At 35.3% G+C, this 15,206-nt stretch overlaps 1 long non-coding RNA gene across 1 annotated transcript; it reads left to right on the top strand.

Annotated features, from left to right (window-relative positions):
* The first annotated feature begins 3,949 nt into the window (after positions 1 to 3,949).
* On the top strand, positions 3,950 to 6,452 carry LOC140173187 (uncharacterized). Its single transcript, XR_011869953.1, has 4 exons — positions 3,950 to 4,157; positions 4,241 to 4,305; positions 4,439 to 4,560; positions 6,078 to 6,452. It is a non-coding gene; the product is annotated as an uncharacterized lncRNA (long non-coding RNA).
* The last annotated feature ends 8,754 nt before the right edge of the window (positions 6,453 to 15,206 follow it).

Here is a 15,206-nt window from a genome sequence, read left to right as displayed (position 1 = left end):
CTTTGCGAATATCACGTATCTTATTCCTGCTTGGTATGATCTAAGGTTCTTGTCTGCGATACTTTTCTTGGAAAGTGAACATATTATCTTTCAATCCTACTCTCTTGTTCACGTACGCTCTTGTTTGATCCTAACTGCATATGTCTGTTTAAAACCCTTGGTGTATTTACCTTCTTTATTTAGGCACTTCCTTTTGAATCATGTATTTTTTTTGATATACATCTGAATCTGTTTTGATGTAGAATCCCTTTTTAAGTTCATATTTTGAGTCTTTTGTAAACAAATTGTAATTTAGTTTTTCTCTTATTCGATGATAATTACAGCCATTCTTTAAATCTTAACAAAACCGTTTTTTTTAATCTTAACAAAACCGTTTTTGATTTGAAATATACAACCACTTTTAATTTGATAGATACTTCTTTATATAAATATTGAAAGTTTCTTATACAGTTTAAAACTAGTGGTTTCCAATACGTCTCCTGCTTCTTCACTGATTTATGGAAATGCATATATACTTTAAATACAATTTGATTTTCTTACAATCTTATTACAGTTTTTACGAATATCCTTATTTAACTATATATTTAAATATTTTTTCAAAGAAAGGTTTTTGTCTCTTTTCAGTTGGTTTTGTTTGGTAAGCTTCACCTAATTTATTATTTTTTTTTTTATTAAAATTTGGTTTAGCATACTATATTATTTATGCAATTGTTGTTCTTACAAAAAAAATATATATGTTGGACTCATGTCTTAATTCTCATGAATGGACCAATTTCTTCCTGAAACTTTTTATTTCTATGGATGTCATATTTGATTCTGTTTTTAATTACTCTTTTATTATTTTTTTGAACGTCACCATTAGTCTTAGTTTTCTATTTCTTGTGAATCTCATTCTCATCCGAGTCAACTTGAATTCGTTTCCATCTAATGCACCATTGTCCTTTTATTTGTCTTTCTTTAGTCAAAGGTTCTTTCTTGAGAATTTTCTATTGATTGAGTTGTCTTCCTGGTGCGTTTTGTATTCCTTTAGACCAATTGGAAACTCATTTGATAATCCACACCCAATGAGTTCTTGTTTGAATTCTCTTAACTTAAAGATCCTTTCTTCCATGGGCTGATTTCGTTCTAAGCACATCGTGATCATCTTAAATGATACTTGCGAGGTGGTTATTTCAAGTATACTTTCAGAATTTTGTTTTGAACCATTTTTGAAAAGGTTTTGAATTCTTTTGAAGAAATTTAAGTTTTGAATCAACTTTTTAAGTTGCTAAGTTTCTTCTTAAGCTTTTCGTTTCTATGAGTGACATGCTTTATGAATTCTAATTGAAATACTTTAATTTAAGTTTCTTTCTTAAAATGAGTTAGTTTCCTTTTTAGCACATCTTAATATTATTGAACATCCTTATAAAGTTGTGACTTCAAGTATATTATTAAAGTTTTGTTTTAAATTTTTTTTTAAACAAGTTTTGATTTATTTTTATGCAAAGTTGTCCCTGACTTGAATTGCTTTACTTGAGCAGTGCCTCTCTTTGGTGTGATTTGAACTTGTTTTGGGGCGATATAACCGTCTATTGAAGTTTTAATAAAATCACTTTCAATTCAGTCTACACTCTTTTACCTTATACTTTGAAAATTTCTATATGTGATTTAAACATGTTCGATTGTAATGCATCATCTTTTCTTTTATGAGTAAAACTTTATCTCAGATTTTCTTCCAACAAGATTGTAGTTTTCATACATGCTTGAAAAAGAAGAGAAAATACAATTTTGCTCTTAGCCAAATTAATCTTTCCATTTACAAAGTTTGTGTAATCTATTTCCACTTGAATTTATATTGAAATAATGCCACATTTACGCTTTTATTACTCTTTTGAAGAATGTTTGTTACCCATTTTCTCTTTCAGAACATGAAATGATTTTCCCTTAAGTTTCCATTCTTTACGAACAATGCATTCGAAAATATTTTTTTTACCATACTCTTGAGTTCTATAAACTTTGTCTTTGATTTGGATATTCTTCTTTTGCAAACCTCATATTTACTTGACTCAGCTTGAATTCGTTTCAAAATACTGCATTGTTTTTCATCTTATTGGTCTTATCAAATTCCTTCGATTCAAGAGTTACCCATAAAGTTATTAGTTGACTCTTTTTCCAGCACTCTTTATTACTCGTTCATCCTTGTCTACTTGTGATTTCAGCAATTCTTTCAAATTCTCGCGAACACGGTCCTTGTCGCTGTTCTTCCTTTTCTATAGTCTACTATCCTTCTGAATATACTCGAGATTAGTTTTGGCATTTTGTGCGACCATTAGACTTAGTAAACGACACATTAGTCCTTTAGGACACGTCTGGTGAATGCAAAAGGTGAAACTTATAAGTGTACGACATCTTAGGGAGTTGTGAAACCTTGTTTTATGTGAAAGAATTTTGTTGATGTGGGACTTATAACCAGTAGTAAAGATTGCAAAGTGTTTAACAAAGTTGAGAACCTTTCGGATGAGTTGCTCAATGAAGTACGGTTAAGAATAGTGGAGATAAGTTATGTTGAAGTTTGAATAATTAAATCTCTGAAGTTGATATAAGATCAGTATGCGGACGTTAAGCACATCATTTTAACCCCAGCTTGTTTTATAGCCTTTTGCCGCCTTGCTTTACCATCACACGTATGAAACATATTATTTTGTGCATCAAGCCTATCTTGTAACCTTGTTTCACATCACACTTATATCCTTTATATTTTTATTCCATATGAAAATCCTGGCATTTGAAACTATATGTATATATATATAATGAGGACTTTTTGCTTCTTTAAATAAGTTCAAGAGTGAAGTAATAAGAAATCTCCTTTATTTTATATTAATTTTCGAGGACGAAAATTTGTATAAGGTGGGTAGGATGTAAGACCCATGATTTTCAAAAAATATTATCATAAGTTAATTTTAATTTATTTATTCATTAAAGACTTTATTTTCAGAAAATATTTTATTAAAAATAATTAAATTAAATTTTGAAAATTAAATTAAAAATTTTACTTAATATTATAATTATTGAATAATTTTCTATATTTAAATTAGGCAGCTTAACAGTTGTAAAAGAATAAAGATTTTATATAATTTAGTTAAATAATAGAGATTCTATAATTTAATACTTTAATTTTATAAATAAAGAAAATTAATTATATTAAATCTAATTTTAAATTAATAATCAAATAACATTTTCAAATAATTCTAAAGGATTAAATTAGATTTTTAATTAATATTCTATACCCCTAATTTTATTAAAATTACCTAAACTACCCTAATCTTAACTTTAATTAAATCAAACCCGAACCCCCTAACTTAACCCTACTGTCATTCACTTTCCTATTTCTTAATCTAACCTACGGGAGAAAGGGGAAATAAGAAAAGAAAGGGAAAATAAGGAAGGCAGGGGGGAACTTGAGAAGTGGGGAACTGAGAAAGGAGGAAAGGGAAAGCGAGTGACGAGAGAAAGAGAAGCGGAGAGGGAGAAGAAGAAGAAAAGTGAGTTGAGAGGAAGAAATCGCCGCCACTGCGGTACGCGTTCACGTCGTCGTCGTAGCGCCGCCATCCTTGCGCCAGTCGCTGCCGCTGTCGGCGATGAAGCCCGTCGCCGCCATTCGCGCCTCTATCGCCGCCAGAACTACACGCCGTCGCTGGAGTCTGAACGCCGCTGCAACCACCACGTGTTATCATCTTCAGATCCGCCGCTGTTTGAGTCGCGAACAGGGGAACACGCGCGAAGGAAACTGTCGCGGAGCTGTCGTCGCCGCCGCGTTGATGGGCTCGCCGTCATTCTGCTCGCGTGGCTGCTGCGTTGCCGGAGCTCCTCGTCGCTGCTGGCGCCGGAAAGTGCCTTTCAAGCCTGTATCTATTGGTAAGCCCAAACCCTGCTTCAGCTTCTTCATCCCTTAAGTTTACCTTTATTGTGAGAAGTTGTTGCTGCTGTTGGGTTCGCCGCAGGGAGGAGTCCGAGCAAGAAAAGGAAGAAGGTGGCGATGGATACCTCTACTGCTGCTGCTGTTACTATCGGTGTTCCGGAGCTTGCAGTTACTGCCATGTTTGGGTGATGAACCTGGTTGTGTCCTGGCTGCTGATTGATTGTAGTGAGAGACGTTGTAGCCACTACTTTTCATCTTGGTAAGTTCATGGGTAAGATAGCTTTGATTCTTCTTTGTGCCATTTTATTTACGCAGCTAGTTCTGATCCGTTTAATTTACCAGAGTCACTATTGTCATATCTCGGTGCTGCCGCCCTTGTTTGGAACTACTGAATGTTGTTGTCTCCGGTAGCACTATTCTTCCCATTTTAATTTCAACTCCTTTAATTCTAAAATTTATAATGTTTCTGCCTTTATCCTACTGCTATTTGGTTTCTTGTGCCATCCTTACTCTAATTACAGAAATATGTTTCCATTCTAGCCACTGTCGATTTATCTATTGCAAATTCATAATTGATAATGGAGCTGCTAAGATCGCTGCTGCTGCCATGAACTGGGGATAAAGGGGATTATTGAGTTAAATTGTGCGATTGAGACATCGAGGTAGGGGTTTTCTTAAAATTTATTTTATCTTACAGAGTTGTTATAAATAGATATTAATGTGAGAAACATATGTCTGTGATTATGATTGTCTTATAAATGTGGTTGTTTGCTGAACTGAATGGCTGATTGCTTGATTGCTTGGGTAGTCTGTGATTGCTGAAAGGAAATTAGTTTAAAAGGTTATTTATTTGTTTATTATGAAAAGTGGATTTCTTGGTTTTGAAGCTGTGTTTGAGAATATAAACGAATCGGCTTTGGAAATGATTTGAAATATGAAAATGAATTAATTTTGGAAATGGTTTGATTTTGAGTTAGTCTGAATTTATAAATGATTTAGTATTTGAGCTAGTTTGATTTTAAAAGGAGATTTATTATTGCCATTGATTCGCTTTGAAAATAATTTGATATTAGAATTGGTTTAATTTTGAAAAATGATTGAGGTTTGGAAATGGTTGAGAAAAGGTTTGAGAAATGTTTGGATGGGACCCGAAAGGGTGGTAGAATCCGAGTTTTAGAGAAGATGCTGCCGAAATTTTATAAAATTAGAAGTAGTTATTTTAAAAGGTTTAATTTTAAGCATTATATGATTTAAGATTACTTTAATTATCAAAGGAAGAGTTATGTTTTGGATTGGGAATTGTTGGTGAATTGAATGGAAAGAAGGACAATGAGGATTTTCTTTGAAACATGATTTTGAATGAATTTGGAAATGAGATATGGATTGATGAATGATGATGATGTTGAGAATGACTTAAACATTGATGAATGTTGAATGAATTATTTATATGGCTTATGAAATTGAATTATCTGAGATACGAGGTTCCCTGGATAAAGTACCATGGCTTGCCACCACGTGTACCAGGTTGAAAACTCGATACTCTGTTGACCCTACGACGTAAGTGTGACCGGGCACTATATAAATTCCCGGGAATGTTACCCCCATTGAGCAATATTGATTATTTGAGAAAAAGCTATGCATAGACTCTTGGGGATGCACGTCGGGGGACAGTCTAAGGACAATTCAGACTTGTCGGGTTGGCTGGATAACCGACAGATGAGCCTCATCAGCCATAGGACAGGCATGCATCATATGCATTTGTATGCTTTGTTTGGGTTTGAACTTGTTTTGGTTTGCTTAAATGCTAAACTGTCCTTAACTGCTATTTGAACTATTTGCTGTAACTGCTACCTACTTGTGTTTTCCTTGTCTGTCTTGCCTGTGTTTGTCCTGGCGTGCTACATTTGAGAATGAATTTTGGTACTGAATTAATGATTGTGTTGTTTGATTGCGTGGTTGGTTTCTGATTGAGATTTTCTTATAAGAAAGGAAAGGTTTCGGAATTCTGAAAGATTATTGTTTCTTAAAGTTTTGAACGATCACCTATTGGCTTTTTAAAAGATTCATAAAGCAATGATAATCACTGAGCTTGAAAACAGTTTTCTTATTAAATATCTTCTTATGACAACTTTGAAACTCTGTGGTGAGACCATGTGGTTAGGTTCTCACCCCCCTACAGTTGTACCTTTTCAGGAACCGGATGAAGCATTATGAAGAGTTATACTGCATTTGGTTTATATGTTGTATTAATTAGATTATTTTCTTCCCTCGTCTTTCTTAGTACAAGTTTGTAAGAGGGATAGGTGTTGTATGTTTTATATGTATATTATATTATAAATTGTTATGTAAGGAGTCTTGTATATGATTCTATGCCTGCTTGTATTTTTTCTTAAGATAAAGTATTTATTTTCGGTTTTCAAAGAAATCAGCGATACAGTGTCGAGTCACAGGCTCCTATTTTAGTATTTAGTATGTAAAGTAGTCATAATACTTCTTTCTATCAGAGTAGCGCAGCCGGAAGCGTGACTTCTGATAGTGAGAGTGTTACACGGTTCATCTTGTTGCTCAGATTAGGTAATTTTATTTTAATTTTAAGCTTTTTAATTTTTATTTAATTTCAAAAAAAATAAATACAAAAAATTAAAATATTTTGTTCTTCAGAATTCTTAAGAATGAATTTTAGAGTTTCATCATGATCTGTTGAAGCCTGGCTGGCTGTCAAGCCATGTCTAAATTCTTTTGGACCGAGGCTTCCACTTATCATTGCAGAAGCTTTTTGATTCCCATAAATTTGGCTGTTGTATGTAATGCTCTGCTGAAGCTTGGCTGGCCATTGGCCATGTCTAATCTTTTGGAACGAAGCTTTCACATAAAGCTTGGCTGGCTATTAAGCCATGTCTAAATTTTTGGACCGAAGCTTTAGACTAACATTGCATGATTCCTGGAATTCTTATTAAAAAATTTAAATTTCTTTATTTTCTTTTCCTAATTAATTTTCAAAAAATCCAAATAAATTTTAATAAAATCATAAAAACTAAAAATTTCATATTTGAGTCTTGTGTCAAATTTTAAGTTTGGTGTCAATTGCATCTTTTTAATCTTTCTTTAAATTTTCGAAAAATTCATGCATGTGTTCTTCATGATCTTCAAATTGCTCTTGATGACTGTCTTTGTTTGATCTTGTGTTTTTCTTGTTTTATGTCTTTTCTTGTTTTTCATATGCATTTTTGAATTCTTATTGTCTAAAGTTTAAAAATTTTTAAATTTGGTGTCTTGCATGTGTTTCTTTTCTTAAAAATTTTTCAAAAATAAGTTCCTAGTATTCATCTTGACATTCAAAAGTGTTCTTGGTGTTCATCTTGACATTCAAAGTGTTCTTGCATGCATATTTTGTTTTGATCTTCAATTTTAATGTTTTGTTTCATTTTTGTGTTTTTCTCTCTCATCATTAAAATCTCAAAAATAAAAAAAAATATCTTTTCCTTATTTTGCTCATAATTTTCGAAATTCTAGATTGATTTAGTCATAAAGTTTTAAAATTTAGTTGTTTCTTTTTAGTCAAGTCAAAATTTCAATTTAAAATTTCTATCTTTTTCAAATTTTTTTCAAAAATCAAATATTTTTTATTTTTTTAATATTTTCGAAAATTTTCAAAATCTTTTTCTTATTTTATAATTAATGCTAACAATTAATATTTAGATTCAAAAATTTCAAGTTGTTACTTGCCTATTAAGAAAGGATCAATCTTTAAATTCTAGAATCATATCTTTTAGTTTCTTGTTAGTCAAGTAATCAACTTTAATTTAAAAAAAATCAAATCCTTTTAATTTCCTTTTCAAATCTTTTTCAAAATAGATTTCAATCATATCTTTTTCAAAATTTAATTTCAAAATCCTTTTCTAACTTCTTATCTTTTTAAAATTGATTTTCAAATCTTCTTCAATTAACTACTTAACTTTTTGTTTGATTTTAAAAGTTTACTATTTCAATCATATATTTTTCAAAACCACCTAACTACTTTTCTCTCTCCAATTTTTGAAAATCACTAACCACTTTTTCAAAAATCTTTTTAATTAATTAATTTATTTAGTTTTCAATTTTTATTTTATTTCTTCCCTTAATTTTCGAATTCTAACCAATAATTAATACAAAAATAAAAATATTTTTCTTTTATTTTAATTTAAAATTTGAATCCTCTCTCTCTCATCTCTTTCTATTTATCTATTTATTTACTAACACTTCTTTTCTTCTTATAATTCGAACCATTTCTCCCTCTCTGTGTTTGAATTCTTCATCTTCTCTCTTCTTCATTCTACTTTTCTATTCTTCTACTCACATAAAGGAATCTCTATACTGTGACATAGAGGATTCCTATTCTTTTCTGTTCTCTTCTTTTTCATATGAGCAGGAGCAAGGATAAGAAAATTCTTGTTGAAGCTGATCCAGAACTTGAAAGGACTCTAAAGAGAAAGCTAAGAGAAGCTAAAGCACAACACTCTGGAGAGGACCTGATAGAATTTTTCGAAAAAGAAGAAGAGATGGCCGAACCCAACAACAATGGTGGAGATGCAAGGAAGATGCTTGGTGACTTTATTGCACCCTCTTCTGACTTCTGTGGAAGGAGCATCTCAATTCCTACAATTGGAGCAAACAACTTTGAGTTTAAGCCTCAATTAGTTTCTCTGATGCAGCAGAATTGCAAGTTTTATGGACTTCCATTAGAAGATCCTCATCCGTTTTTAGCTGAATTCTTGCAAATCTGTGACATTGTTAAGACCAATGGGGTTAATCCTGAGGTCTACAGACTTATGCTTTTCCCCTTTGCTGTAAGAGACAGAGCTAGGACATGGTTGGACTCACAACCTAAAGATAGCCTGAACTCTTGGAAAAAGTTGGTCAATGCTTTCTTGGCCAAATTCTTTCCACCTCAAAAGTTGAGCAAGCTTAGAGTGGAAGTCCAAACCTTCAGACAGAAGGAAGGTAAATCCCTCTATGAAGCTTGGGAAAGATACAAGCAATTGATCAGAAGGTGTCCTTCTGACATGTTTTCAGAATGGAGCATCATATGTATATTCTATTATGGTCTGTTTGAATTGTCCAAGATATCATTGGACCACTTTGCTGGAGGATCTCTTCATCTGAAGAAGATGCCTGCAGAAGCCCAGGAACTCATTGAAATGGTTACAAATAACCAGTTCATGTACACTTCTGAAAGGAATCCTGTGAATAACGGGACAACTCAGAAGAAAGGAGTTCTTGAGATTGATACTCTGAATGCAATATTGGCTTAGAATAAAATATTGACTCAGCAAGTCAATATGATTTCTCAGAGTCTGTCTGGAATACAAGTTGCAACAGGCAGAACTAAGGAAGCTTCCTTTGAAGAAGAAGCCTATGACCCTGAGAATCCTGTAATGGAAGAGGTGAATTACATGGGAGAATCCTATGAAAACACCTACAATCCTTCATGGAGGAATCATCCTAATCTCTCATGGAAGAATCAATAGAAGCCTAATCAAGGCTTCAATAATAATAATGGTAGGAGAGCACGGTTTGGCAATAGCAAACCTTTTCCATCATCTTCTCAGCAACAGACAGAGAATTCTAAGCAGAGCCATTCTGACTTAGCAACTGTAGTCTCTGATCTATCTAAGACCACTCTCAGTTTCATGACTGAAGCAAGGTCCTCCATTAGAAATTTGGAGGCACAAGTGGGTCAGTTGAGTAAAAGAGTTACTGAACTCCCTCCTAGTACTCTCCCAAGCAATACAGAAGAGAATCCAAAAAGAGAGTGCAAGGCCATAAATATAACCAACATGGCCGAACCTAGTGAGGAAGAAAAGGCAGTGATTTCCACTGAAGAAGACCTCAATGGACGTCCACTGGCTACCAAGGAGTTCCCTAATGAGGAACCAAAGAAATTTGAGGCTCATATAGAGACCATAGAGATTCCACTGAACTTACTGCTGCCATTCATGAGCTCTGATGAGTATTCTTCCTCTGAAGTAGATGAAGATATTATTGAAGAGCAAGTTGCTCAATATCTAGGAGTAATCATGAAGCTAAATGCCAAATTATTTGGTAATGAGACTTGGGAGGATGAACCCCCATTGCTCATCAATGAACTAAATGATCTGGTTCAATTGAAATTACCTCAAAAGAAATAGGATCCTGGAAAGTTCTTAATATCTTGTACCATAGGCACCATGACCTTTGAAAAGGCTTTGTGTGACCTGGGGTCAGGGATAAACCTCATGCCCCTCTCTGTAATGGAGAAACTAGGGATCTTTGAGGTGCAAGCTGCAAGAATCTCACTAGAGATGGAAGACAATTCAAGGAAACAGGCTTATGGACTTGTAGAGGATGTCTTGGTGAAGGTTGAAGGCCTGCACATCCCTGCTGATTTCATAATCCTAGATACTGGAAAAGAAGAGGATGAATCCATCATCCTTGGAAGACCCTTCCTAGCCACAGCAAGAGCTGTGATTGATGTGGACAGAGGAGAGTTAGTCCTTCAATTGAATGAGGACTACCTTGTGTTTAAAGCTCAAGGATCTTCTTCTGTAACCATGGAGAGGAAGCATGAAAAGCTTCTCTCAACACAGAGTCAATTAGAGCTCCCACACTCAACTTCTAATTTTGGTGTTGGGAGGCCAACATCAAGCTCTGAGTCTCTGTGAAGTTATTGACATCAAAGAAACGCTTGTTGGGAGGCAACCCAATGTTATTTAATTATATTTATTTATTTTCCATTGTTATTTTATGTTTTCTTTAGGTTGATGATCATGTGAAGTCACAAAAACAAATAAAAAATCAAAAACAGAATGAAAAACAGCATTAAAAATAGCACACCCTGGAGGACAGGCTTACTGGCATTTAAACGCCAGTAAGGATTGCAGAATAGGCGTTTAACGCCCAGCCTGGCAGTATTCTGGGCATTAAACGCCAGAATGGACAGCACTCTGGGCATTTAACACCAGAAAGGGCTGTCTGGCATCTGGCTGGCGTTTAACACCAGAAATGGGCAGCAGAGTGGCGTTTAACGCCAGGAAAGATAGCAAAGCTGGCGTTAAACGCCAGAATTAGCACAGAATGGGCGTTTGAACGCCAGAATGGTGCAGGGACTCAAATTCCTTGATACCTCAGGATCTGTGGGCCCCACAGGATCCCCACTTACCCCCACCTCTTCTTCTCTCCTCTTCACACCTTTCCATAACACTCTTCCCTAAACACCCTTGACCAATCCCATCAAAACCTCTTCCCCAAACACCCCTCACCTATCAAATCCTACCCTCTTCCCCATATTCTCTTCACCACTCACATCCATCCATCATTAAATCCCACCTACCTCACCATTCAAATTCAAACCATTTCCCTCCCAAACCCACCCACACATGGCCGAATTCCCTCTCTCCCTTACCCTATAAATACCCCTCCTTACCACCTTCAATTTCACACATCATACACATTACACCCCACTTGGCCGAACCTTTTCCTCACCTCCATCTCCTCCACTTCTTCTTCTTCTACTCATTTCTTTCTCCTTTTGCTCGAGGACGAGCAAATCTTCTAAGTTTGGTGTGGGAAAAGCTAAAGCTTTTTGTTTTCCATAACCACTAATGGCACCTAAGGCCAGAAAAATCTCTAGAAAGAGGAAAGAGAAGACAATTGCTTCCACCTCTGAGTCATGGGAGATGGAGAGATTCATCTCAAAGGTCCATCAAGACCACTTCTATGAAGTTGTGGCCAAGAAAAAGGTGATCCCTGAGGTCCCCTTCAAGCTCAAAAAGAGTGAATATCCGGAGATCTGACATGAAGTTCGAAGAAGATGTTGGGAAATCCTCACCAACCCTATTCAACAAGTCAGGATCTTAATGGTTCAGGAGTTCTATGCCAATGCATGGATCACTAGGAACCATGACCAAAGTATGAACCCGAACCCAAAGAATTGGCTCACAATGGTTCGGGGGAATTACTTGGATTTTAGTCCAGAAAATATGAGGTTGGCATTCAACTTGCCTATAATGCAAGGAGATCCTCACCCTTTCACTAGAAGGGTCAACTTTGATCAAAGGTTGGACCAAGTCCTTAGGGAAATTTGTGTGGAAGGCGCTCAATAGAAGAGAGATTCAAGAGGCAAGTCAGTTCAACTAAGAAGGCTTGACCTCAAACCCGTGGCTAGGGGTGGTTGGAGTTCATCCAACGCTCTATCATTCCTACTAGCAACCGGTCTGAAGTTACAATAGACCGGGCTATCATGATCCATAGTATCATGAATGGAGAGGAAGTAGAAGTTCATGAGATCATATCCCTAGAACTCTACAAGGTGGCGGACAAGCCCTCTACTTTGGCAAGGTTAGCCTTCCCTCATCTCATCTGTACCCTATGCAATTCAGCTGGAATTGTCATAGAGGGAGACATCCTCATTGAAGAGGACAAGCCCATCACTAAGAGAAGGATGGAGCAAACAAGAGATTCCACTCATGGACCTCAACAAAAGCATGAGGAAATTCCTCATCATGAAATCCCTGAGATGCCTCAAGGGATGCATTTTCCTCCACAAAACTATTGGGAGTAAATCAACACCTCCCTAGGAGAATTAAGTTCCAACATGAGACAACTAAGGATGGAGCACCAAGAGCATTCCATCCTCCTCCATGAAATTAGAGAAGACCAAAGAGCTATGAGGGAGGAGCAACAAAGGCAAGGAAGAGACATAGAGGAGCTCAAGCACTCCATAAGATCTTCAAGAGGAAGAACTAGCCGCCATCACTAAGGTGGACCCGTTCTTTAATTTTCTTGTTTTTATTTTTCTATTTTTCGAAAATTATGCTTTATGTTTTGTCTATGTTTGTGTCTTTATTACATGATCATTAGTGTCTAGTGTCTATGTCTTAAAGCTATGAATGTCCTATGAATCCATCACCTTTCTTAAACGAAAAAAATGTTTTAATTGCAAAAGAACAAGAAGTACATGGTTTCGAATTCTATCTTGAAATTAGTTTAATTATTTTGATGTGGTGGCAATACCTTTTGTTTTCTGAATGAATGATTGAACAGTGCATATTTTTTATATTGTTGTTTATGAATGTTAAATTTGTTGGCTCTTGAAAGAATAATGAAAAAGGAGAAATGTTATTGATAATCTGAAAAATCATAAAATTGATTCTTGAAGTAAGAAAAAACAGTGAATAGAAAAAGCTTGCGAAAAAAAAAAGAAAGAAAAAGAAAAAGCAAGCAGAAAAAGCCAGTAACCCTTTAAACCAAAAGGCAAGGGTAGAAAAAGGATCCAAGGCTTTGAGCATTGATGGATAGGAGGGCCCATAGGAATAAAATCCTGGCCTAAGCGGCTAAACCAAGCTGTCTCTAATCATGTGCTTGTGGCATGAAGGTGTCAAGTGAAAAGCTTGAGACTGAGCGGTTAAAGTTGTGGTCCAAAGCAAAAAGAATGTGCTTAAGAGCTATGGACACCTCTAACTGGGGACTCTAGCAAAGCTGAGTCACAATTTGAAAAGGTTCACCCAGTTATGTGTCTGTGGCATTTATGTATCCGGTGATAATACTAGAAAACAAAGTGCTTAGGGTCACGGCCAAGACTCATAAAGTAGCTGTGTTCAAGAATCAACATACTGAACTATGAGAATCAATAACACTATCTAAATTCTAAGTTTCTATAGATGCCAACCATTCTGAACTTCAAAGGATAAAGTGAGATGCCAAAACTGTTCAGAAGCAAAAAGGCTACAAGTCCCGCTCATCTAATTGAAGCTAATTTTCATTGATAAGTTTGGAATTCATTGTATATTCTCTTCTTTTTATCCTATTTTGTTTTTAGTTGCTTGGGGACAAGTGACAATCGGTTTTTTTATCGGTAAAGAAATGCAAAAATATGATCGCATTGTAAGTATAGCTTCTAAACCAACAGAAAATCCTTTCGTACAAACGTTTTGGTTGTCACAAGTAACAAACCCCTTTAAAATTGATAACCGAAGTATTTAAACATCGGGTCGTCTTCTCAAGGAACTGCAGGGAGGTATGTTCTTATTATTGGTTATGAGTTTTGTAAATTGGAGTTTTGAAAGTAAGGGACAAGTGATTTAAATGACAAATAAAATAAATAAATAACTGTAAAATAATCTCTTGGCAAGGTATGAAAATTTGGAAGTCCTATCCTAGTTACACCTATGAGAATGGAAGTTAATCCCACTTAGTTAACCTTTATGAAAGCAAGGGAAAGTCAAGTGAACTAATTAGTTAGATTCCCAAGTCCTAGCCAACTCCTAAGGAAAGACAAGAGTTAGTGGAATACCAGTCAATTTAGCCGACATAACAACCAATCACGGATAGTTGATAACTCAAGAGCTTCCAGTTAATCAATTAAAGCCAATAACATAAAAAAGCTAAATAAGAATCAATGATCTGAAATACCTCAATTGCATTAAATAAGAGAAAATCAATCTAAACATAAAGAATTCATAAGCCAATCTGGCAACATAAGTAATTAAAGGATAGTATTAAAATATCTAAAAGTAAAAGAGAAATATTGAACCTGATGAAGAGTTGAAATTCTAAATCCTTTAAGAGGAATCCTAATCCTAAATCCTAAGAGAGAGGAGAGAACCTCTCTCTCTAAAAACTACATCTAAATTATTAAAAGTAAATAATGGGCTTATGATTGTGAATGGATGCATTCTCCCACTTTATAGCCTCTAATCTGTGTTTTCTGGGCCGAGAACTGGGTCAGAAACAACCCAGAATTCGCTGGTTTCGAATTCAAATACGCTGGTTTTTTCGCCATTGCGATGCATCCGCGTAGATCACGCGTTCGTATCACTTATCATCAGGGAAACTATGGCAAATTATAGATCAAATCGAAGTTCCGGACGTTATCTTTCCAACGCAACTGAAACCGCATCATTTGGATCTCTGTAGCTATAGTTATAGCCGTTTGAGTGCGAAGAGGTCAGGCTGGACAGCTTAGCAATTTCTCCAACTTCTTGTATTCCTTCCACTTTTGCATGCTTCCTTTCCATCCTCTGAGCCATTCCTTCCCTGTAATCTCTGAAATCACTTAACACACATAGCAAGGCATCTAATGGTAATAAGAGAGGATTAAACATAAGGAACTTAAGGCCAAAGAAGCATGTTTTCAATCAAAGCACATAATTAGGAAGGCAAATGTAAAACTATGCAAATAGTATGAATAAGTTGGTAAAGAGTTGATAAAAACCACTCAATTGAGCATAAAATAAACCATGAAATAGTGGTTTATCAACCTCCCCACACTTAAACATTAGCATGTCCTCAT

The sequence above is a fragment of the Arachis hypogaea genome, chromosome 13 (assembly GCF_003086295.3).
Source record: "Arachis hypogaea cultivar Tifrunner chromosome 13, arahy.Tifrunner.gnm2.J5K5, whole genome shotgun sequence".
NCBI lineage: Eukaryota > Viridiplantae > Streptophyta > Magnoliopsida > Fabales > Fabaceae > Arachis > Arachis hypogaea.
This window is presented reverse-complemented; position numbering and strand designations above follow the sequence as displayed.